Here is a 24,966-nt window from a genome sequence, read left to right on the forward strand (position 1 = left end):
GTATCTAATTGAAATAAGTGATTTGTAATGAAGAATGAAAATATGAGGGGTTGCTCCAGTTTAAGTATTGCTGTAGTCAATTTGGGCTGATATAACAGAATACCACAGACTGGATGGCTTCTAAACGTTAGACACTTATTTCTCACAATTCTGGAGTCTGGAAGTCCAAGATAAAGGTGCTACCACAGTGGAATTCTGGTGAAAGCCTTCTTCTGGGGTGCAGATGGCCATTTTCTCAGTTATATCCTTACTTGGTGGATAGAGGGCCAGAGAGCTCTCCAGAGTCCCTTTTATAAGGGCATTAATCTCATCCATGAGGGCTCCACTATCATTACTTAAGTAATTTCCAAAGACCCCACCTCCTAATACTATCACACTGGGGGGTTTAGAATTGAAATATATGAATTTGGGTGGGGTGGACACAAACATTCAGTCCATAACAGGTATCTCATGCCTTCATGAATATTCATGCATTGATTAAATCAATGCCATTTTTTAAGTTACTAAGGCAACTGGTATTAAGAGACTGTAAAATATTTTTAAATGCCCATAAATTAACGGTGCTACTGAAAAAAATTTCTCAGACTGAAGTATATATGATGGTATTTAAACCATTGTTAACATTTCATAATTTTGAGGGAACTGCCATTTCACATTCATATTTACAAAGATGAAGTATGACCCAATGAGGACCACACAAACCACCCAAGTATAATTTTATCCTACCCCCACTCTGCCTTTCAATCTTTCTTTTTTTCTCTTCCTCCTTTGCTTTCTTCCTCCTTCCTTCATTCCTTCCTTTCTTTCAGAGCTCTTTTCTCCTTTAATATAATATATAAATTGCCTATAATTAACTGTTGCCCTCCAATTGAATGTCAGTGCTCTGAGAATAGAACATTGTATATATTCTCTGCTTGCTTGGCTACCAGTTTTTAGGTTACTTCTTTCTTGGTTTCCTCTAGCAGACTGCAACTATAGATTCTATTCTGGAAGCAACAGAAACCATTTTGAGCCAAATAAGCAGGGGGCTATTTGAGAATAACTTGGAGTCTCCCAGTAGTGACAACTGACTGACCAGATGTGAACAGCAGGCAGTAGCACAGTGAACTCTAGAGGGTAGGCTGTCAAAATTACTGTCAAGCCCATAGCTCAGCACCAATATGATCTTATGCCCTCCACACTGACTGTGACAAATCTGATTAATTGTATCATGTGATCAATTTGTGTCACTCGCTCAAGGTTCAAAGTTCTTGCAGTGTCTGGTCAACTATGCTTGTATTTCATGCCTACCTCTGTTTTAATATAGTCTTAGAAGGAGGCATCAGGAGGGCACTGGGACTGGAAGTTTCCCTTTCATCAAGACTATAACGGTAATGTCTCCTAAAAGTAGCATTATCCTATAATTTATTATTCAAATAAGTACACATTTGAGAGTAAAAAGGGCACTATTAATATTTATTCTAGAACAACTGGTGTAAACAAGATGATCTCTAGATTACAGGGAGGTGTGGTTAACTAACCAAAAAGGGTATTAGGACAGAAATTTTTAAAAGATATGGTTGGATGTTGGTGGGACAAAAAAAGATCATAGGTTTGGGTTTTTTTGTTTGTTTTTTCATTTGTTTGTTTTCAATAATTCTACTTCCTCTGAATCAGGAAAAGTATCTCAGTGGTTTACCTCCAAGATTCTTTCCATGGGAAAATATGGGAGCCCTTCCGTCTATTTCCCGCTCTTACCTTTCCATTCTCATCCTGGTTCTTGAAGATACCTGTCTCCATAATCCATCGCAGTTTACTCACCTGGAACAGACATAATGAGAAGCCCTATAACACTAGAGTTTTCCCCAACTTGGGCAAGTTTTTGATAGTTTCCTACTTGAAGGCAGGGAACTGGATTGTACAGTGCTTTGAATTTCCTGCCAGCTCTCAATCCATTCCTCTAGTAGTGAATCCTATTACTTGTCAGCTCATTGGATTCTTGGATCTCTTTATAGCCTGGCTTTGGGGTCTTTGAAACAAAAGTGTTTCAAACACTTGTTTGAAGTACTTTGGCCTCACTTTAGCTCATTGATCATAAGTACCTGTTTTTCTAATGAGTCATTAAAAGTGAAAGTGATTTATTGTGACAGGATTATGTGGTTCCCAACACTGAGAGGATAATGAATCCAAAGCGTGACACCAAGAATAAAATGCTCACTCTCCTCTTCTTGACCAGTGGCACATTTTCTAACACGGAAGAGTCAAAGGGATAATGTCCTCAGCTGGTAATTAGTCACTTTACTGTAACTTAAAAAAAATCCTGGTAGAATTTCTCAGCTCTAATAAATCAAGAGTTCATAGGATCGCTAGTTATGCTAATGGGTAGCTTGACTTTTAATGAGGCTTTATAATTAATTAATCTACTCACTGAAGGTATGTGGACTCCTGGTTTATAATTACAGCCTCTAGTTTTCAAAGGTAAAACCAATATTTACCCCTGTATGCCCCCTGCCAAAGGGCTGCAACAGCCATTGGCTGGTAAATATTCATTTATACTGACAGCAAAAATATTTTACGCGGAGCTCCAACTCTGCAGTCTCCCAGCTGTCAGCTTGGTGGTAAACTGGTAAACTGCTGAGAGCTGCTGGCTGGGGACGGGTGGATTTGAGCTGAATAAAATCATACATCAGTATGAAAATAGAAATGATTTTTTCCTTTTTTGATATTTCTCTTTATATCTCTGTCTCTGTGTCTCTCTCTGTATTGGGGGAGGGGGGAAGCTGCTACTCTTTCTTTGGAAAGCTTTGTCAGAAGTTTTTATGTCAGAATTTTTACCATTTGTTGAGTACTACGTTTCAAGCCTCTACTAAGTGTTTTACATGGATTATCTCTTTAAACCCTCACAAAACACCCATGAGGAACATATTCTTATTATATTCATTATAAAAATAAGGACACTGAGGCTTAGAGAAGTTTAATAATTTGCCCAAGTTTATACTTCTAATAGATAAACTATTTGAAGCAGAAATGTCTGACCCTAGAGCTTCTTTAAAATATGAAAGAAGCTCGGTTTATTTGGTGGGTGGTTAAGAGCTTGGCTTGTACATTCAGAAGATCCCAGGTACCATGTTTTTAAGACATAATTCAAACTATTGTCTACTTATGTGTACTTGTATAAAAATATTTAATTTTCTCATAATATCAATAAATTAGCGTAAGGACGGAAACGACTTCACATTGTAGCTCAAATTCCTTTGGCTACGGCTTCCATCTGTGTAAATGGATCTTAGTTCCAGTCAGATTCCTGCTCAACTGTTTTCAAAGTCTGGGTGATTTGGTGACTCCATTTTCACTGTTCTAGGTGCTACATTCCCTCCTTCACGAGGACAAACACCTCAGTTCCTTTCTGGTCCTTCTGGCAGTTTCATTGTGCAGTTACTTTAAATGTTTCTGTTGTCTCTGGAAGGCTGCATGGACTGTAAAAGCCTGACAGATCCCAGCAGAGCATGTTTTAAAGATGATCCTGGAAATACTCATGACTGAATGACTTGCAAATGACTGAAATTTGATTGTACCAACATTCTTTCTGAAAGCATAACAGGTAATTTATAGATTTCACAAAGTGCAATTTAATGCACATAATTTTTCTGAAGGGTTTATCAGATAAAGAATTTGTGGTTTGTTCCTGATATGAATGCTCCCTGAAGTTGAATCTTTAAGAATATACTATAGCCAATTAAGATAAACTATCTTAACAATGGTAGCTTAGTCATTATTCCATCCAAGGATTGTTTTATAGGCCAGATTTGTCATTATTTCTGCTTTACTTGGATCTCTGTGTACCTAATTGGGGTTTCGGTATGTTCATGGACTGGGTCTGCTAACAGGACCTTGATATATATATTTTTTGTCAATGGAAATGCTCACCTTTAGGAAAAAGTGGAGGGGAGCCCAATGTATGAGCCAACTAAGCCCAACTAACTCACCAAAAATGCAAGACATTTTAACTATTTGCCATTATTTAGATGCAAAAAAATGGAGGTCTTGTTTTTTTTTTTAATAAAGCTTAGTAGACAAGGATTAATTTTACTTAAAGAAAATATTTACTATATATACCATGTTGTTTTCCCTACCTTGTGAACTTTTTCTCTTTGCCATTCTCACTTGTCACTCATTCACATTTAAAACCTCAGTCAATTTTTACTTGCCTTCACTTTTCTTACCTGTTATGTCTTTCAAAATTTCCTCCTTTTTTCTCCATCTCTAACCTAATTAAAAACCTCTCAGCTAAGCATAAATTTGTTTAGTAGCTCCTTAATCTGTTAACTGCTCTCTTTCCTGCTCACTACTGAATTTATCTTTCTAAATTACCAGTTTTATCAAATCACTCCTTCAATCAAGAATCATGCATACTTTTCCATTGTGTACAAGTTAATGTTTTATGACAGGGCTGATATTTAAGAACTACTTGATTTTCACTTCTTTTTCCCTCTAGTATAAATTTCTTCTTAATCCTTATACGTAGCCTCTGTTTTACACATGGAACATTTCCCCCCTAACAAATCATGATCATTGATGAGACTGGACTCATTTTTTGGTTTTGTTATATCAACCTCTCCTAACTTTATTGTTACAATTATTTTATGACATTTTGTCTATTGTGGTAGGCTGAATAATGGCCCTCTTCAAAGATGTCCATGTCCTAATTCCTGAAACCTGTGTGTATGTTACCTGACATGGCAAAAGGCACTTTTGCAAATGTGATTATGTCATGAACCTTGAGATGGTTAGATTAGCCTGGATTATCCAGGCTAATCACATGAGTCCTTAAAAGAGGAGAACCTTTCCCAGCTGAGTTCAAAGTCAGAGAGAGATGCAACCTTGCTGGCTGCAAAGATGGAAGAAGGGGGCCACGAGCAAAGGAATGCAGACAGCTTCCAGAAGCTGAAAAGGCAATGAAATGGTTTCTCCTCTAGAGCCTCCAGAAGGATCTCACTGGGCTAAAATAAAGATGTTGGTAAGGCTGTGCCCCATTTTAAACTTCAGTTCTAGAACTATAACATAATAAATTTGTGTTGTTTTAAGTTTGTGGCATTTTGTTACAGTAGCAAAAGGAAATTAATACATCTATTGACTTAGTCTCTTCCCCCAGTGGACTTGGAGCTCCTTGAATTGGGGACTGAGAAACAGAGTTCCCACATTCATTATCCCCTTTCTTTTAACAGAACCCTGATGTTTTTTTCAGAAATGCAGTAGGCCCAGCTTCCTTTGCAGTTGTGTGACCGAGTGTCTAAGTTATAAAAGGGAAGTGCTATGAGAAAACCTTCCAATAAAATTGACTCAGCTAGGAAAATTTACTATCTCCCTCTCCTTTCTGCTGCTCGTCTGAAATATAGAGAAGATTACTGGAGCTCCATCAGCCATACTGGACTGTGAGGTGACTTAGAATATGAAATAGGGAAGCCAGCTCTGAGGATGGCAGTACCAAGAGACAGGTGTGTGGGTCCCTGATGGAGCTGTGGTGCCACAAAACCTGTCCTGGATAGCCGACCCTTGGACCTTACTTAGGAGAGATAAAACTAAAACAAAACGTCAATCTTATTTAAGCTTCTGTAAATTTGCCCTTTTTCATTTCTATGAAGCCAAGTCTAATAAATACTAATACAAACAGTGTTGACTCTCCATGGAATCCCAGCACAGTGCCTGGCACAGAACATTTGCTCAATAAATCCTTGATGAATGGATATCTTAGCTCTTCTTTGCCTAAAATCACTCATCTTCCAGGGCCTATATCTCTATGAAAATATTGGGATGGTTTTTGTCCCAATTAGCCTCAGTCTGGGTGGACTGAGTAGTGTCCCTGTGAAATTCATGTCTACCCAGAACCTCAGAATATGACCCTATTTGCAAATAGGATCTTTGCAGGTGTAATTAAGATGAAGTCATACTGGATTAGCGTGGGCCTTAAGTACAATGAAGGTGTCCTTGTAAGAAGAGGAGAGGACACAAATAGACACAGGAAAGAAGGCCATGTGATGACAAAAGCAGAGTTTGGAATGATGCAGCTTTGCCTCAAGAAACGCCAAGGAATGTGGGAGCCATCAGAAGGTAGCAAGAGGCAGGAAAGGATCCTCCCCTCAGGCCTTCAGAAGCATCATGGCCCTGCTGACTCCTTGATTTTGGACATCTACTCTCTAGAAATGTGGGGGAATAAATATCTGTCATTTTAAGCCACCTAGTTTGCTAATTTGTTACAGCAGTCCTAGGAAACTAATACACCCTTCTTTGCAATAATATATTCAAAATGCTTAGAATAGTTGCTGTGTCATAAATGCACAAATGTTAGACTTTGTATTACTATCATCATCATTACTTTCTATGCTATTTCGGTCACTGAATCTCATACTATTAGTTGAAATTGTTTTCAGGTATAAATTTTTTTTTTTTTTTTTGTGGTACGCGGGCCTCTCACTGTTGTGGTCTCTCCCATTGCGGAGCACAGGCTCCGGACGCACAGGCTCAGTGGCCACGGCTCACAGGCCCAGCTGCTCCGCGGCATGTGGGATCTTCCCGGACCGGGGCACGAACCCGTGTCCCCTGCATCGGCAGGTGGACTCTCAACCACTGCGCCACCAGGGAAGCCCTAGGTATAAATATTTTGCGTCTTCAATTAGACCATCAGGTCCTTGAAGGCAGAGACAGTTGTTTACATTCTTTTATCCCCCGTTTTCATTGCTTGACATATAACATGGTACCAGGTGTGTGAAGGGCAGCAGCCTTTAGAAAAGGAAAACTTCCCATGGATGATGTTCTCAGAATAACTGGAATCCACAAAAAAGTTATAGCCTTGTGGAATTTGGCAGACAGTTATCAGGGTCAACAATCCCTCCTGACTGACAGAAAACTAGATAAGAACAAGACTTGAGTTTCTCTAGACAACAGTCAAGTGAGGAGTCTCAGACCCTGGCAGAGTTCAGTCATCCAGTGATTTTTATCAGCATTTTTGGGGAACTATTAAAGAGTAATTTCCATTTTTCTCTTTAAATAAATGCTTTATCTATTTAGAAAGATGCTGTAGTCAAAGTACAAAGAAGCCCATTAGGATATCCATATATAGCTCTTATAAGCAAGAACACAGCCTGGGGTAGCAAGTAGTTTTTCTGTAAAGAGGCATATTTTCTATTTTCAAACTCCCTTGTTGCATTCCTCAGCTATATTACTGAGATGCAAACTTTTCAAATTTCCTTGCCTTCTCTTGTTGGAAGATTTTGTGCCTCTCACTTGCTTTCAGGCAGTTCTTTCTCTTAAAGTGGAAACCAAAAAATGTTTTTGAGGTCTTGGTAAACACAGAGCAGTCATTTTAAGAGTCACAGATAAGGAATTCCAGGGTTTTCCCAGAAAGAGACATGGAAAAGAAAAAGAACAGATTTGAATTAGCAACATTTTTGATGCTAGCTGCTGTAGGGTCAGTTAGGATATCCTAGTAGGAAGTTTTCATTATTCCCCAAGACCACAAACTAAAAAATAACTAAAATTTGTCTTCTGCTAGTTATATTCTGAGTAACTTTCTCATTATTAACATATATTAACTCATTTAATCTTTTTGATAATGGATAAGGAGGCCCTATTTATTGTTCTGATTTTGCAGATGAGCTAAGTGAGGCATAAATATGACGTATAACAATTCTCTAGGATCTGCTTTATACTCTCCGTTTTGAATCCGGGCTGTTAACACCTGATAGGTGTGCTCAGCTACTTTACTTTCCTGACCTCAATTTCCTCATCTATAAAATGCATCTCAACTTCCAAGAGGTATCTCAGTAAGCAGAAAGAAGAATGTCAGTTTCCACCCTGAAGCTTCTTAGTGTTTTTGTATGATTTAATAGTGGAAACTGAACAGAATATGCAGATTAACTAACACAAACGTAAGTACGGATTAAGTCCTGTAGCAGAGAAAGCAGCCCTGCCTCCCACATTTCCAATGTCTACGCAAAAGTGCAAATGCAGGCCCACAAACCATCTGTCAAGACTCTACATGCTTAAAACGTATAAATCAAGCTAATGAGAATACATTCTAGCCTCTTATCTGGACACGTGTATTTCCATAACGACCTGGAGGACCAGATCCAAAGCTAGAATTCTCTGACTTAGAGCTTTACACCAGAATGTGGACACCCAAGGAGAGCCTGTACTGGACCCCTGACTCCAGCCTTGGCCACTATCTCATAACCTAGTCTACTGCTCTTTCAGCTCCTGTCTCTACCCTCTAATATGAGGGGCCTCAGATGCCCATGATAGACACCTTATCCTACAAAACCATCTTTGTTGACACTCATTCCTAGTAGAGTTGCCAGGTTTAGCAAATAAAAATATACTATGCCCAGTTAAAGATGAATTTCAAATATGCAAAAACAAAATCTATTTTTAGTACAACTATGTCCTGCACAATATTTTGTTGTTTATCTGAAATTCAAATTTAACCAAGTGTTCCTGCATTTAATCTGTATTTGTCCTTACCTACAAGCATTCACCCACTGGCCAAATTTTGGGCCCACTGATGCACACTCTGTTTTCCATTTCTACCCCTTCATTGGCATGGATCCAGGTCAAAGGCATTCATGTCCTGGAATGGTCCTGGGGCTGTTTGGGCAGGTAATTCTGTAGTCCAGGGTACCCAGAGTGTGATTAAGATGAGGGGCATGTGCCCCTTGGGGAGGGACACAGACCGGAAGGGACTAGAAATAGACCCTCTAAAGTGCAAAGCCCAGAAAAGGTGCACTTATTTCTACAAATAGAATAAAAGATGTACAGACAGACTGGTGGGATCTACACTGACTGGTGGGATCTGAAAAGAAATCATGGAAGGAGGGGCATTTGAGTCTTAAAGGATAGGGAGAAATTAGGCAAGTTGAGGAAAGGGCATACAATGTGGAAGTATTTCACTTATGTTTGATTATTCTTTACTTTTTAAACATAGCAAGCCCTCTGTATGTTTTTAATTCTTATGTCTTTAATGTGTACAAATATTAGGCATAACTCACCTTCTTAAAGATCATGGAGATGACTTGCACTTGAAGGAAACTTGTACATACTGAGGAGAGTTCTACATTTTCACTCATTTTCCCTTTGAGTATTTGTTGATTTGCAGCATGGGCCATAGAGACAGAACAAAATGTAGGGGGCTAGAAATTGCAGCTGTTTCATTAAGTGGGGGAGATGAAAATTGAGTTCAGGGCTACCAGATGGCCAGGATTTAAGAAGACAAGACGCTGGAGAAAAGGGAACAACTGAGAAGTGAACTTGAAGTTCCACATTCAATATCTTCTTAAGGCAATGGCATACTCCCAGGTTACACCTGCTTGGGATGAGACAGCAAGAAACCAAGCAGGGAGTGACTTCTAAGAGGCTAAACATGGAAGCAGGAAGTTAACAGTCTCACGGGGTTGGGGAGACAAAATTTGGCGTAGAGGACCTGCCAAGGGAGAGAGACCTGATACACAGCCGGGCATTCAATTAAAATCTCAGAAGGGTTATCCTCTAGGAGAAAAAGGCAAAGCAGAAACAGACTAACATTCACAGAGTCAAAGTGATCTGCTTATATTCTATCTGATGTTAATATTTTTAAAAGTTTTGCATTGCTGTATATTCAAAGATTTGTTTTATTAATATGCAATAAAGGCTTAGAAATTATAGTTTTATTCCTTAATTTGTAAATATGGTTAACTATGGAATACATTTACTGCCTCTAGTGAATGTCATTTATATAATGACTAATTTGAGGGTAGCGTGTACTCTGTAAGTCTGTTTTAAATTGCACTGTTGTTTTTTGTTTTTTTTTCTTATTAGTCATCCATTTTATACACGTCAATCCCAATCCCCCAGTTCATCATACCACCACCACCACCACCCCCGCCTCTTTCCCCCCTTGGTGTCCATACGTTTGTTCTCTACTTCTGTGTCTCAATTTCTGCTCCACAAACTGGTTCATCTGTACCATTTTTCTAGGTTCAACATATATGCATTAATATATGATATTTGTTTTACTCTTTCTGACTTACTTCACTCTGTATGACAGGCTGTAGATGCATCCACGTCTCTACAAATGACCCAATTTCGTTCCTTTTTATGGCTGAGTAATATTCCATTGTATATATGTACCACAACTTCTTTATCCATTCGTCTATCGATGGGCATTTAGGTTGCTTCCATGACCTGGCTATTGTAAATAGAGCTGCAATGAACATTGGGGTGTATGTGTCTTTTTGAATTATGGTTTTCTCTGGGTATATGCCCAGTAGTGGGATTGCTGGATCATATGGTAATTCTATCTTTAGTTCTATAAGGAACCTCCATACTGTTCTCCATAGTGGCTCTATCAATTAACATTCCCACCAAAAGTGCAAGAGGGTTCCCTTTTCCCCACACCCTCTCCAGCATTTGTTGTTTGTAGATTTTCTGATGATGCCCATTCTAATTGGTGTGAGGTGATACCTCATTGTAGTTTTGATTTGCATTTCTCTAATAATTAGTGATATTGAGCAGCTTTTCATGTGTCTCTTGGCCATTTGTATGTCTTCTTTGGAGAAATGTCTCTTTAGGTCTTCTGCCCATTTTTGGATTTTTTTTTTTTTAATATTGAGCTGCATGAGCTGTTTATATATTTTGGAGATTAATCCCTTGTCTGATGATTCATTTGCAAATATTTTTGCCCATTCTGAGGTCTGTCTTTTCATCTTGTTTATGGTTTCCTTTGCTGTGCAAAAGCTTTTAAGTTTCATTAGGTCCCATTTGTTTACTTTTGTTTTTATTTCCATTACTCTAGAAGGTGGATCAAAAAAGATCTTGCTGTGATTTATGTCAAAGAGTGTTCTTCCTATGTTTTCCTCTAAGAGTTTTATAGTGTCCAGTCTTACATTTAGGTCTTGAATCCCTTTTGAGTTTATTTTTGTGTATGGTGTTAGGGAGTGTTCTAATTTCATTCTTTTACATGTAGCTGTCCAGTTTTCCCAGCACCACTTATTGAAGAGATTGTCTCTTCTCCATTGTATATCCTTGCCTCCTTTGTTATAGATTAGTTGACCATAGGTGCATGGGTTTACCTCTGGGTTTTCTATCCTGTTCCATTGATCTATACTTCTGTTTTTGTGCCACTACCATATTGTCTTGATGACTGTAGCTTTGTAGTATAGTATGACGTCAGGGAGACAGATTCCTCCACTCGTTTTTTTTCCTCAAGACTGTTTTGGCTATTCGGGGTCTTTTGTGTCTCCATACAAATTTTAAGAATTTTTATTCTAGTTCTCTAAAAACTGCCATTGGTAATTTGATAGGGATTGCATTGAATCTGTAGATTGCTCTGGGTAGTATAGTCATTTTCACAATATTGATTCTTGCAATCCAAGAGCATGGCATATCTCTCCATCAGTTGGTATCATCTTTTTTTTTTTTTTTTTTTTTGTGGTATGCGGGCCTCTCACTGTTGTGGCCTCTCCTGTTGCAGAGCAACAGGCTCCGGATGCGCAGGCTCAGCAGCCATGGCTCACAGGCACAGCCGTTCCGTGGCATGTGGGATCTTCCCGGACCAGGGCACAAACCCGTGTCCCCTGCATTGGCAGGCAGACTCTCAACCACTGCGCCACCAGGGAAGCCCAGTTGGTATCATCTTTAATTTCTTTCATCAGTGTCTTACAGTTTTCTGCATACAGGTCTTTTGTCTCCCTAGGTAGGTTTATTCCTAGGTATTTTATTCTTTTTGTTGCAATGGTAAATGGGAGTGTTTCCATAGTTTCTCTTTCAGATTTTTTTTTTTTTTTTTTTTTTTTTTTTTTGCGGTATGCGGGCTTCTCACTGTTGTGGCCTCTCCCATTGCAGAGCACAGGCTCCGGACACGCAGGCTCCGCGGCCATAGCTCATGGGCCCAGCCACTCCGTGGCATGTGAAATCTTCCCGGACCAGGGTGTGAACCCGTGTCCCCTGCATCGGCAGGCGGACCCTCAACAACTGCACCACCAGGGAAGCCCTCTCTTTTAGATTTTTCATCATTAGTGTATAGGAATGCAAGAGATTTCTGTGCATTAATTTTGTATCCTGGAACTTTACCAAATTCATTGATTAGATCTAGTAGTTTTCTAGTGGCATCTTTAGGATTCTCTATGTATAGTATCATGTCATCCGCAAACAGTGACAGTTTTACTTCTTCTTTTCCAATTTGTATTCCTTTTATTTCTTTTTCTTCTGATAACCGTGGCTAGGACTTCCAAAACTATGTTGAATAATAATGGTGAGAATGGACATCCTTGTCTTGTTCCTGATCCTAGAGGAAATGCTTTCAGTTTTTCACTATTGAGAATGATGTTTGCTGTGGGTTTGTCATATATGGCCTTTATTATGTTGAAGGAGTTTCCCTCTATGCCCACTTTCTGGAGAGTTTTTATCATAAAAGGGTGTTGAATTTTGTCACAAGATTTTTCTGCATCTATTGAGATGATCATATGGTTTTTCTTCTTCAATTTGTTAATATGGTGTATAACATTGATTGATTTGCTTATATTGAAGAATCCTTTCATCCCTGGGATAAACCCCACTTGCTCATGGTGTGTGATCCTTTTAATGTGTTGTTAGATTCTGTTTGCTAGTATTTGGCTGAGGATTTTTGCATCTGTATTCATCAGTGATATTGGTCTGTAATTTTCTTTTTTTGTAATATCTTTGTCTGTTTTTGGTATCAGGGTGATGGTGGCCTCATAGAATGAGTTTGGGAGTGTTCCTTCCTCTGCAATTTTTTGGAAGAGTTTGAGAAGGATGGTTGTTAGCTCGTCTCTAAATGCTTGATAGAATTCGCCTGTGAAGCCCTCTGGTCCTGGACTTTTGTTTGTTGGAAAATTTTTAATCACAGTTTCAATTTCATTACTTGTGATTGGTCTGTTCATATTTTCTATTTCTTCCTGGTTCAGTCTTGGAATGTTATACCTTGGTAAGAATTTGTCCATTTCTTCCAGGTTGTCCATTTTATTGGCATAGAGTTGCTTGTCATAGTCTCTTACAGTGCTTGGTATTTCTGTGGTGTCTGTTGTAACTTCCCCTTTTTCATTTCTAATTTTACTGATTTTAGTCGTCTCCCTCTTTTTCTTGATGCATCTGGCTAATGGTTTATCAATTTTGTTTACCTTCTCAAAGAACCAGCTTTTAGTTTTGTTGATCTTTGCTATTGTTTTTGTAAGGCCAGACACTATTAAACTCTTAGTGGAAAACATAGGCAGAACACTCCATGACATAAATCGCAGCAAGATCCTTTCTGACCCACCTCCTAGAGAAATGGAAATAAAAACAAAAATAAACAAATGCGACCTAATGAAACTTAAAAGCTTTTTCACAGCAAAGGAAACCTTAAACAAGATGCAAAGATAACCATCAGAATGGGAGAAAATATTTGCAAATGAAGCAACTGACAGAGGATTAGTCTCCAAAATTTACAAGCAGCTCATGCAGCTTAATATCAAAAAAACACACAACCCAATGCAAAAATGGGCAGAAGACCTAAATAGACATTTCTCCACAGAAGATACACAGATGGCCAACAAACTCATGAAAGAATGCTCAACATCATTAATCATTAGAGAAATGCAAATCAAAACTACAGTGAGATATCATCTCACACAGGTCAGAATGGCCATCATCAAAAAATCTACAAACGATAAATGCTGGAGAGGGTGTGGAGAAAAGGGAACCCTCTTGCACTGTTGGTGGGAATGTAAATTGATACAGCCACTATGGAGAACAGTATGGAGCTTCCTTAAAAAACTAAAAATAGAACTTCTGTACGACCCAGCAATCCCACTACTGGACATATACCCTGAGAAAACCATAATTCAAAAAGAGTCATGTACCACAATGTTCATTGCAGCTCTATTTCCAATAACCAGGACATGGAAGCAACCTAAGTGTTTGTATTCCATTTGTTTCTGCTCTGATCTTTATGATTTCTTTCCTTCTGCTAACTTTGGGTTTTGTTTGTTTTTCTTTCTCTAGTTCCTTTAGGGGTAAGGTTAGATTGCTTATTTGAGATTTTTCTTGTTTCTTGATGTAAGCTTGTATAGCTATAAACTTCCCTCTTAGAACTGGTTTTGCTGTATCCCATAATTTTGGATTGACGTGTTTTCATTGTCATTTGTCTCGAGGTATTTTTTGACTTCCTCTTTGATTTCTTCAGTGATCTCTTTATTATTTAGTACGTATTGTTTACCTCCATATGTTTGTGTTTTTTACATTTTTTCCCCGTAATTCATTTCTAATCTCATAGCATTGTGGTCAGAAAAGATGCTTGATATGATTTCAATTTTCTTAAATTTACTGAGGCTTGATTTGTGACCCAAGATGTGATTTATCCTGGAGATTGTTCCATGCACACTTGAGAAGAAAGTGTAATCTGCTGTTTTTGGATGGAATGTCCTATAAATATCAATTAAATCTATCTGGTATATTGTGTCATTTAAAGCTTGTGTTCCCTTATTAATATTCTGTTTGGATGATCTGTCCATTGGTGTAAGTGAGGTGTTAAATTCCCCCACTATTATTGTGTTACTGTCGATTTCCTCTTTTAGAGCTGTTAGCAGTTGCCTTATGTATTGAGGTGCTCCTATGTTGGATGCATATATAGTTATAATTGTTATATCTTCTTCTTGTATTGGTCCCTTGATCATTACATAGTGTCCTTCCTTGTCTCTTCTAACATTCTTTATTTTAAAGTCTATTTTATCTTATATGAGTATTGCTACTCCAGCTTTCTTTTCATTTCCATTTGCATGGAATATCTTTTTCCATCCCCTCACTTTCAGTCTGTATGTGTCCCTAGGTCTGAACTGGGTCTCTTGTAGACAGCATATATATGGGTCTTGTTTTTGTATCCATTCAGCAAGCCTGTGTCTTTTGGTTGGAGCATTTAATCCATTCAAGTTTAAGGTAATTATCGATACGTATGTTCCTATGACCATTTTCTTAATTGTTTTGGGTTTGTTTTTGTAGGTCCTTTTCTTCTCTTGTGTTTCCCACTTAGAGAAGTTCCTTTAGCATTTGTTGTAGAGCTGGTTTGGTGATGCTGAATTCTCTTAGCTTTTGCTTGTCTGTAAAGCTTTTGATTTCTCCATTTAATCTGAATGAGATCCTTGCTGGGTAGAGTAATCTTGGTTGTAGATTCTTCCCTTTCATCACTTTAAGTATATCATGCCACTCTCTTCTGGCTTGTAGAGTTTCTGGTGAGAAATCAGCTCTTAACCTTATGGGAGTTCCCATGTATGTTATTTGTCATTTTTCTCTTGCTGCTTTCAATAGTTTTTCTTTGTCTTTAATTTTTGCCAATTTGATTACTGTGTGTCTTGGCGTGTTTCTCCTTGGGTTTATCCTGTATGGGACTCTCTGTGCTTCCTAGACTTGGGTGGCTGTTTCCTTTCCCATGTTAGGGAAGTTTTTGACTATAATCTCTTCAAGTATTTTCTCTGGTCCTTTCACTCTCTCTTCTCCTTCTGGGACCCGTATAATGCAAATGTTGTTGCATTTAATGTTGTCCCAGAGATCTCTTAGGCTGTCTTTATTTCTTTTCATTCTTTTTTCTTAAGTCTTTTCTGCAGCAGTGAATTCCACCATTCTGTCTTCCAGGTCACCTATCCATTCTTCTGCCTCAGTTATTCTGCCATTGATTCCTTCTAGTGTAGTTTTCATTTCAGTTATTGTTTATCTCTGTTTGTTTCGTCTTTAATTCTTCTAGATCTTTGTTAAACATTTCTTGCATCTTCTTGATCTTTGCCTCCATTCTTTTTCTGAAGTCCTGGATCATCTTCACTATCATTATTCTGAATTCTTTTTCTGGAAGATTGCCTATCTTCATCTCATTTAGTTGTTTTTCTGGGTTTTTATCTTGTTCCTTCATCTGGTACATAGCCCTCTGCCTTTTCATCTTGTCTATCTTTCTGTGAATGTAGTTATTTTTCCACAGGCTGCAGGATTGTAGTTCTTCTTGCTTCTCAATTGCACTATTTTTAAAGAAACTGTAGAGGAGCAACAGAATGCCAAGCACCTTCGTAATTGGATTATATTAATCATTTAGTCAAGCAGTTTTAGACCAAGAATCAGAAACCAAAGGAGTACATTTATTGCTTTAATCTGCACATATTAAAGGCATTTATTTCCGTGCTGCAGCTTTGTGGTAGTCCACTATTTTCCTTTTCCTTTTTGGCTCTTCAGAAACTTGAATACTTAAGCTTGTACATGATCTTGTGTTTTGCTATCCTTTTTACTGTAAAATGTAAATATTTTAAGGGATATTTTGATTCTAAATATGATAAAAGAATTTCTCACCTAAAAATAAAGGAATATTAAACCTTCCCCAGAGGCAGATAACACCATCCAGGGTCACTATGATTTTTTATCTTAGTGTACAGCATTCAATAAAGAATTATTAGCTGTGACAGAAAGCAGCACCAGGTGATGTAGAAAACAAACAAGAACAGATAATAGAAACATCCCCCAGATAATCCAAATGTTTTGGGGTGTAGGATAAATATGTGGAAGTTAGAGAAAACATTTCCAAAGCATCACTCCATAAAGGACTCATATCCAGATTATACAAATAATTTCTAAAAATCTATTCAGGAAAAAAAATCATCTATTGAACAATTTGAACAAAAGATTTAAAGAGAGATGTTACAAAAGAGGATACCCAAATGACCAATAAATACATAAAATGATACTCAACATTGTCATCAGAAAAATTCAAATTAAACAACAGTGAGAAACACGCATACCAAAAGGAATAAAAGTGACTGACAACAAAAATGTACTACTCTGGTTTGGAATGATATTCTTGCTAGTAATACTATGACTGTGGTAAGAACATTTAACATGAGATCTACCCTCTTAAAAAACGTTTGTGTGCAATAGTGTTGTTAACTATAGGCATGATGTTGTTCAGATTTCTGGAAATTATTCATCTTGCAAAACTGAAACTCTCTATCCATTCAACAGCATCTCTTCATTCCTCCAACCCCTGGCAAACAACATTTTATTCTCTGCTTCTATGACTTTGACTATGTTAGATGTTTCATACAAGTAGAATCATGCAGTATTTTTCTTTCTGTGACTGGCTTGTTTCACTGAGCATGATGTCCTCAGAGTTTGCCCAGGTTGTTGCAAGTGACAGAGTTTTCGTCTTTTTTAAGGCTAAACAATATTCCATTGTATGAATGTAGCACATTAAAAAAAAATCTACTCATCTGTTGATAGACCTTTAGGTTGTTTCTGCATCTTGGCTGCCATGAATAATGCTGCACTGCTGCAATGAACATATCTTTAAGATCCTGATTTTAATTCTTATGGATAAATATGAAGAAGTAGGATTGCTGGATTCCAAGATAGTTCTATTTTTAATTTTTTGAGAAACCTCCATACTGTTTTCCATAGTGGCTGCCCCATTTTATATTCCCACCAACATCAACATAGTTTAAGCGTTCCAGTTTGTCCATGTTCTGGCCAATAATCATTATCTTTTGTTGATTTTTAATAATACACATCCTAACAATGGTATCTCATTGCAGAATTGACTTGCATTTCTCTGATTATTAGTGCTGTTGAGCATCTTTTCATAAACCTATTGTGTATTTGTATGTCTTCTTTGGAGAAATGTCTATTCAAGTTCTTTGCCCATTTTTAATTGGGTTATTTGAGTTTTTTTGCTATTGAGTTATAGGATTTCCTTATCCACTTTGGATATTAACCCCTTATCAGATATATGGTTTCAAATATTTTTTCCCATTCCATAGTTTGTGTTTTCACTCTTTAAATTGTGTCCTTTGCTGTGTCTAGTGTGGGATTTTGATAATGAGAGAGATTATTTGTATGAGGTGGGGGTAAAATGGGAAATCTCTGTACCCCCTGTTCAATTTTGCCATGAACCTAAAAGTGCTCTAAAAAATAGTCTGTTAACTTTAGACTTTAGAATGTACAACACCAAGAATGAACTCTAACATAAACTATGGACTTTAGGTGGTAATGTTCACATGTGGGAGCAAGGGGTATAAAGGAACTCTGTACTTTCTTATCAATTTTGCTGTGAACATAAACTGCTCTAAAAGAGTCTGTTTCAAAAAATTAGCTGACAGGGGCTTCCCTTGTGGTGCTTGGGAAGGTTAAGAATCCGCCTGCCAATGCAGGGGACACAGGTTCAAGCCCTGGTCCGGGAAGATCCCACATGCCGTGGAGCAACTAAGCCTGTGCGCCACAACTACTGAGCCTGTACTCTAGGGCCCACGAGCCACAACTACTGAGCCCATGTGCTACAACTGCTGAAGCCCGTGTGCCTGGAGCTGGTGCTCTGCAACAAGAGAAGCCACCACGATGAGAAGCCTGCGCACCACAACAAAGATTAGCCCCCACTTGCCACAACTAGAGAAAGCCCACGTGCAGCAATGAAGACCCAATGCAGCCAAAGATAAATAAATAAAATAAATAAATTTTAAAAAATTAGCTCACAATATAAAGTGCTAGTGAGTACATGAAGAGACTGTATCTCACATATATTGCTTGTAGGAGTGTAAGTTGGTACTACAGCTTTGGGAAATGGTTGGCAACATCTCCTAAAGCTCAACATATACATACTCTAATCCAGCAATCCTGGGAATATACCCACCAAAAGGAGGTGCATATGTTCACCAAATGACATGTACAAGAATAGGCATAGCAGTCCTACTTACCGTCATCAAATATTGGTAAAAAACAAAATTTCCATCAAGAATAGAATGGATAAATACACTGTGGCATAATCATATAGTGGGATTCTCTAGGGCAAGGAGAATGATTTAACACAACCTGACTAAATCTCACAAATAAAATATTGAGTGAAGGAAGCCATACATAAAATTACACATGCAATATTATTCCAGTACATAAAATTCAAAATCATGTAAACTAACCTTATGATAGCAAAAGAATATTTACCTTTAGCAGAAAAGACAGGTAGTAAGCATGACGTAGACTACTGTGGTGCTGGTAATATTCTATATCCTTCCCTAGGAGCTGAGAATGTGGGTATGTTCACCTTCGGTAATGCATCAAGATGCACAAATTAAGATTTGTGCACTTTTTCTATATGCATGCTTGATTTCTGTTTTTAAAATGTTTACAAGAAAGAGAAAAGCATGTATCCAGTCCTCAATGGGGCCTTGCTAATGCTGGAATTAATAGTTTTTCAGCACTCATCAATTGAGCTTGCTTTACAAAATAACTGGACTTGAAGTACCATTCCCTACCGCCTCTTTAGTTGGTATCATCAAATTTTTATTCAACACCTACTTTGTTGGCAAAAATGGTGCTAAGTCTAGAGTATAAAAAGAACTAAGATACTTGAACTATCCAAATAGCATAAAAACTAGTTTTTGGAGGCATACAGGAAGAGATAATTTTGCATTAATACATATCATGTGGAAATAGGAACAAGGTGCCGTGGAATGTAGGAAACTGCAAGATTGGTCTGCTCTGTCAAGTACATGCAAGTGTGTGTGTATGTGTGTGAATTTCAGAAAGCAATTTCTAAAACAGATGATTCCTGGGCTTAATCTTCAAAATAAAGAAGAATTTAAGCACACAAAGGGGAGGAGTGAGGGAATTTCAAAGAGAGGGAGAGGCATGAGTGAAGATGTGGGACTGTTAAATTGTGGCATTAGAGCTGAATTTATAAGCAGCTCACTGATACTAGAGCATACATGTCAAGGCAGCAGGTGATATGAACAATGGATGGAAAGATAGAGCCCTGGCATGGAAACCTTAGAATCACTCTGTATGGCTGCAGTGGTTGATTGTATGAAGGTGTAAAATTTAAGGGGACACATTCACACAATGGACATATACTAACTGGAAACAGTGGAGGCTAGGCATACAGAAGCTCAGAAAATTATGCAAGGAGTGCACACTGGGACACATAGGTGCATGCTGCTGTGACATTTCTTAATCTCACTATGGACATCCACTAAGGTTTCTTTCACCCACTGTCACTCTTGGAGGTCTGGTGTCACCCCTGATTTGGCCACATTGTCTACAGGATAGGGTATAGAGGTGGGCATGCATCGAGTGGTAGGTTCACTGAGGCATACGCATCTTGGCATCCAGGGTGTGGGGGAACAGGCCAGTGTTGTGGGAACACATATGTACATTCATAGAAAGTTCCCCAGACAGTTTCTGGCCTAGCTGAGTAAGTGATTCGCATAGCAGTGGTTCCCATTGATTTCTAAGAGTCATAGTATATGATTGACCAGGCTGTGCAATAGAAACATCCTTATTTTTGTGCTTAATTTGAGGAAGGTCAACCTTGTCTGATTTACACAAAAGTGCTCTATGAGCAGTGGCAGCTCTTGTAGGTCATGCCAGGGAATTTGAAATACAGCTTATATGTGTTGTGAAAAATTTTGGAGGATTTTAAGTTTCTAATATGCATGTTTAAGTTTTCATTTTATATATCTGTGTCAGTAAGAAGGAGAATGTATAAAATGGAGCAGAGCTGGAGGTGGAGTTTCAGATTAGGAAACTGTATATAATAGTCCGGGTGTGAAATAAAGAGATTTTGACATGTGGAAATCACAGTAAAAATGAAGAGGAAGAGATAGACTTGAGGAATATTTAAGAGGAAACTTTGGTGGGACTTATTTGGCTGTAGATAGTGATGTGAAGAGAGGAATTTAGGTTGATTTTGGGGCTTCTCAAACTTTATTAATTAGATAGGAGGTAATAGAGAAAAAACAGGCCTGTGAAGGTGAGCTTGGTTTTAAATCCAGTGGAGTTCAGGTATTTATGAAACATCCAAGTGAATGTGTATATCTCACAATTTAGATCAAGAGTTAATGACCAGGAATGCAGGGAGATAATCTGCTGATGTCATGGAATCCAAGGGAGTTTTGAACAAAAGGTTATGGTCAGTCATGTCAAATATTGAAGGTTGTCAAGTAAGATTAAATTGAGAAGCAATTCACTTTCACTATTTTTAAGTCCTTGGTTACTCTTTGGAGAACTGTTTCAAAGTAGGGGAATGGGTAGAAACCAAACTGCATTGGGTGCAAAATTGAGGAAAAAGAGGAGACAACAACATCTAAAGTTGTTTTGCTCGGGGGTAGAGGATAACTAAGGTCCATTGGGTTGGGTTTTATAGTTTTACTCTGTTTATTCTGTTTTGTATTTAGATTGGAAGTAATGATAGAGCAAGTATGAAGGGGAAATAGTTGGTTTAGAAAGAAGAGGGGATAATTGAGGAAACATTGTCTAGGGGGCTTGGAGAAGATGAAATGATAATCATAATTATGAGAATAATGATAATGGTGATAATGATTATTGTAATGGTATCATCTCTCATTTATGGAATTCTAACACTAGGCAACTTTATAAGGAAGATCCGATCATTCCCAACTTGCAGATGAGAAAGTGAGGCTTAGGCAGGTTAAGTAACTTACCCAGAGTCACACGGCCATAAAGTGCCAAAGTTTGTATTTAAATCCAGATCTCTCTGTTGATGCCCATGACTTAATGACTAATATGCACTGCCTGTCACAAATCAAGCATATAGATAGATGGGGCAGATGGAATTTCACTTCATCCCTGAGAAAGGAACAAACTTACTCCAGTTTCTTTCTCCTATTTTGGTAGTAGGCATATGTTTAGAAGAAACATAATAAATTCTCTGTGGTGTTGCATTTGACTTTGCATTTTTGTTCAGTATTTGCTTCTTTGCCTTAATTGGCAAGGTGATCCACATATTATTTTTAATTGGCATGACCATATACTTTATCTTCCAAAGAAGAACAATTTTTAAAGCAAAAGAGGGCGTTGTTAATACAAATTAAACCAAACAGGCATAAACGAGGCCTGTCCTAAACACACCTTGTTTTAATTTTAATACCCACTGCTATTATATATACACAGTGTGATAAAGATTGGATCGGCATTATTGATATTACGTAGTTCCGAGCTTCAAAGCATATTTTGTCTAGGAGAACTGGCATTATTTTCATAAAATCTGTGACAGTAGCATCCATCTTTCACATAGCTAATGCCTTTTATTAACCCAAAAAATATTTCTAGAATCATGTGGAGTTGAGAATTAAATGGAACCTCAGACAGAACTCATCTAGGCCGATCTTTTTTCACTTGCTTAACTTAATCTCGTTTCAAGGTCCCCCTTTACCTGCTATCTGAAGTTACTTTTAAAACAAACAAACAAAACAAAACAAACAACAACCAAAAAAACACTGACCCTTTGAAATAGCTTTAGGGAGGCCAACACATTAAAGGTTCTCTAAGATGTATTTTGACTTACACACTATGTTGGTAGAGCATTTTAAAAAGATCCACCTACTTAAGTATCAAGATCTCTTTTCATAGATTTAATTCAAATGGTTTCATAGGGTTTTTTGTTTTATTTTTTTTCCTATTTTGAGCCAAAATAAATTAGGTCAGCAAAGTAGTTTTGTGACGTTGAACTCTGTTTTCCACTAGGCCTTCTTATTGTTTTTTTTTTTTTTTTTAAATATTTATTTATTTATTTATTTAGACTGTCTTGGGTCTTCGTTTCTGTGCGTGGGCTTTCTCTAGTTGTGTCAAGCGGGGGTCCACTCTTCATCGCAGTGCGCGGGCCTCTCACTGTCGCGGCCTCTCTTGTCGTGGAGCACAAGCTCCAGACGCGCAGGCTCAGTAGTTGTGGCTCACGGGCACAGTTGCTCGGCGGCATGTGGGATCTTCCCAGACCAGGGCTCGAACCCGTGTCCCCTGCATTGGCAGGCAGATTCTCATCCACTGCGCCACCAGGGAAGCCCGGCCTTCTTATTGTTATCATCACTGACCACTGCTCATAACCTGCTATTTCCTTAAATATGAGCAACTGCTTTGCTCTCTTCTACCACTATATCTGTTATCATTCTTGGCAATTTAACACATCATCTATCCAACATCTCTGCTACTCTGTTTTTGGCCCTCCTCCTCAACCTTTTTTATTTTTCTCCAGTTTTTATTTCAGTTTACAATACCACCATTTACCAAATTGCTCAGACAAAAAACTTAGGAGTCATCTTTGGTTTTCCCTAACACTTTTCACATCACCCCACATGTCTAACCAAATAGCAGGTCAGCTTTATGTTCCCACACATCTTAATACTGTCATTTACACCACTGCCTCTGTCACCTTTTGCTGGTGATGCAATACCTTCATCATTTTCCTGCTTCCACTCTTGTCCCCATAAAGCCCATTTTCCACTCTGTAATATGAGTGGACATTGAAAAATATAAATGATATTTTATCAAGCACCATATAATTATCTAGAAGTTCCTCCATGATCCAGCTCCTACCTGATTCTCCTGTGTCATTTTTTAATCACTGTGCTCTTTGTTATTTCTTGAACAGAGAGAGCTCATGTCCTCTTCAGGGCCATTACACTTGTCCTCTCAGCCTGGCATACATTTCACCAGTATCTTTTTCTACCCCGCCTCTTCTCATTATTCAGGTGTCTTAAAATGTCTTCTCATTTGAAGAGCCTTTCCTGACTACATTATACAAAAAAAAAAAAAAAAAAACCTCTTAGTGACTATCTCCCAACTGTGCTTTGTTTTCTTAATGCACCTTAAAAATGTGTGTAATTGTTTAAAGTATGTCTTGTCCACATGAATGTAAATATCATGATGGAAATAACATGATATATCTTGTACTTATGCTCCTAGGACAGTGGCAGTATCAGAGGGAAATTTGGCAATATTTGTTCAATAAATGAACAAGGTAATTATAAAGACAAAATGAGGTCTTGTATGTGAAGAGCCTAGAGAAAGCCTGGCATAAAATGAGTCCTCCCGCAATCAGCTTGTTAAAGAGGAAGGTGCGACTCTTACATTAATTTTAGTTGTGTATTTTCATACCACAAGACACCATAATATAGGAAATAAAAATTATCAGTCCAAAGTTATAATGTTTTATTTGCTTCATATAAAAACGTATAATTTTCAAAGGCTAAAAAGAGTCACTAAGTCACTACTCTTGAGGTTAGGTCCTGAGTATTCTGAGATGACACACGTAAATGAAAACCAACCCAGACATGCTCTTGTGTGCCAATATTTTGATAGATATCACTGAATATGTCTAGTGATAGGCAGTTGAAAAGGCTTGGAATCTGCTACCAAGGAGATCATAGTCTAGAGGAAGAGATAGGCAAAGAAACAACGCATAGTATAATGTGAAAAATACCTCAGCAGAAGGAGTGATTAAATGCCCAAGAGTCCTGGGAAAGACTGATGTAAAATGTGATGAATGATCTGTGTTAAAGAGATGCTAACCAATCATACATAGGAAAGGTAGACTGATAAACTAGTATGTAAAAGTCATAAAGATATGAAGTAGCACAGTGTGTTCAGTGAACCACTGTCAGCGTAATATGTCCTGAGTATAATATGAGAAGGATAAACAGTGGAAGATGTGTCTGGAGATACAGGCAGGGGTCTTGGCCCCATTACTGGTTCACAATTGCTATTCAGTCATTGTTCCTATTTTTCCTCTTCTTCCATTTAAGGTGTCTAATCAGGGAGGTATATTTTCACTGAAGCATTTTTCAAATTAAAGCACATTAAGTTCTTGAGTGAAGAAATTAGCCTCTTGAATATGGGATTTCCTTTCATCTTATTGTTATATTACTTTAAACACTTTATTTCCTGTTGTTTTATGTTAAAATTCATTCTTTAAAAAGGATTTTTATGTCAAGTGTTTTTAGAGAGCACATGTTTTTCAACACGTGTGGGTTGGCTTTCACTGTGGAGAAATATCTAAAGAAAATACTGTTTTGCTTTTGCATAGCCATTCCTTTATTTTTTATACTTAATACGAACTTATCCTATATTATGAATGATGGATTATTTCTAAAAAGCTCCACTGATATTTCACTATAAGTTCCAAATTCATTGTTTATTATACAAACCTGTCTT

This window comes from Grampus griseus (assembly GCF_964374135.1).
Source record: "Grampus griseus genome assembly, chromosome: 15".
In the NCBI taxonomy this organism is placed as follows: domain Eukaryota; kingdom Metazoa; phylum Chordata; class Mammalia; order Artiodactyla; family Delphinidae; genus Grampus; species Grampus griseus.